This window comes from Nothobranchius furzeri, chromosome 11, assembly GCF_043380555.1.
Source record: "Nothobranchius furzeri strain GRZ-AD chromosome 11, NfurGRZ-RIMD1, whole genome shotgun sequence".
NCBI lineage: Eukaryota > Metazoa > Chordata > Actinopteri > Cyprinodontiformes > Nothobranchiidae > Nothobranchius > Nothobranchius furzeri.
The window spans coordinates 52,530,779-52,533,079 of record NC_091751.1 but is presented as its reverse complement, the minus strand read 5'-3'; positions in this window follow the sequence as shown (position 1 = coordinate 52,533,079).

The window sequence follows — 2,301 nt, the reverse complement described above, 5'->3', positions numbered from 1 at the left end:
TGATCTCATTAAAAAGCTTGAAATTGGTCAAATTTCAAAATCTAAACATACACTTATTTCACATTTTGATGTTTAATTATTTAAAAATATATTTAAAAATCTTATTTCTTGTTTTCTTTCTTAAACTTTATTTCTTCAGTCCGTTTTCTTCTTCTACTTTTTGCACTTCAAAGGTGCGCCAGGACACCCAGGCCCCATAACTTCCCCCTGCTATGTGAAAATGAGATCCAGAGAGGAGTCCTGCAGTGGGCTTCTCATTCTGCTCTTTTCCCCTCTGCAGGCTGGATCTAGCCTCTGCCAGAGGCCCCCGTCCACACACACACACACACACACACACACACACACACACACACACACACACACACACACACACACACACACGCACGCACACACACACACGCAAGCAACAGCTCTTCCCACTCTCAGAGCTTTTCGATTTGGACTGATTCACAGAGGCAAATGGAAGAGGGGAGCGCACGGATCTACTGGGAAGGGGAGGAAAAGTCAAAAGGGCAACTCTATATACATGAAGCTGTAAGAGAAGGAAAATTAGCAGCAACCTTTGATAGCCCTTACTGTGGCATAAGTCTAATTTAGCAAATTTGCTATAATAAAAGTTAACTATAGCTGTAAAAGTTAATGATGTAAGTGCATCTTGAGCTCGCTCTTATTCTATAGGGTACCATACGTCTCTATCTGGAGCTCCTATAATGACGTTAGAGGATTCAGAATGCGTCAAGATTCTTTGTTATTTCTCCGATCAGTGACAGACACCAGATTTAAGTGTTATAAATGTCTGACCTACTTGTGATGTTAATCCTTTCATTCTCTCTGCTCGGTTTGTGATTGCATCCACGCCGTTTTTTGCTTTGCAACTAATTCCCCAAAACTGGCGCGCTGCTGCGACACGATCTCCAAAGATCAATAAGAAACAAGCATGACACAGATTGACACGATGCGCTTTGGTAAATCCGGCGCCCTCACAAGCTACAGTAGTGCTGGTAAACACAAACATGTAAAACATCTATTGGAAGGTGCTCAGAATCTGTCAGGAGGTCTCAGCTGCCTTAAAACTTCAATGTTAACAATTGCTCCAAAGTTCCCGCTCAGCGTCTCGGCACTCTGTCAGACAGATCTCCCAAAGTTTTGGCACCTTACACCCCCCCCTAATCTCCACCCTGCCATATCACTTGAATACTCTCAAACACAAACAAGCAGAGCTCCCGGGTCCTCCAGGGCTCTTTGCTACTTTCATTAGTGACAAAGTGAGGCCTGACTTGACTCAGAGCATGCACAGTTGAGTCTCTAAGTAAAGTGCATTCTTCCTTAGAAGTAATTTTTTTCTTCTTCAAGTAGTTTTGAAATCTCATGTGAGGAATGTTGCTCGTGATGCTCCAAAAAACTGCCTGACATGACGTATCTCCCCTCAGGAATAACCTCATAAATATGGAAAAGAGAATCAAATGTACATTTTTGGGAGCAAATAGGCACAATAAATATATATTTATGTATCAACAATATTAGTTTTTTTTGTTTCGCCTCTGCTGGGAGAGGAAAAAGGGAATCATGCAAAGATGATAAAAAGTAGGTTTTACTCAAACACAAACACCTATCAGCACACGCTCCTGCAAAAATCTCGTTGTTCACATGAAAAGCGTGAGTAGATCTCTAATTGTGCTGTCCTTCTGTGGCTACAAGCCGTTGAGATGCTATTGAGCATGAAAAGACTTGGAAGGGTATTTGTAGTAAAACTGAGCTGTTATTTATTTTTTTTTCGGTTAGACCTTGAGATGCCACACGTCTGTGCTGCAGCACTAGAGCTTTCAATCTGCCTCTCAGCAGGGTGAAACGTTCCCCCGTGGAATTCCAGACCCTGGGGTGTTCCTTCAGTAGTTCTTCTTGACCTGTGCCCCTGCTCACCCTATGTTCACTTGGCTCTGACCACTCACCAGCTTTAAAAAGGGACAAAAGTAGCAAATGAAGTTTAAAATTTACAGAAAGTTTTCAATCCCAGCAAAGCGTCTCCTGTAGAAATAACAACCACTGTAGGCTATTTAGCGGAGTACTCGGAGAAATGGTAAAAAACGGTGGCTTAAAAACACCGTTGGTCAATTACGCTCGTTAGAAGAGGGCAGATGCACAGACATGCGTGTGCACCGACCACACACACACATTTGACTTGCCTCATTAAAACCCATCCAGCTACTGAAACTCAGACATGTGAATGTTTCCCTTGAGGAGCAGGGCACGCTCATTTTGAGAAAGGCAGAAGACTCAACTTTTTTTTCTCCTTTCCTTGCT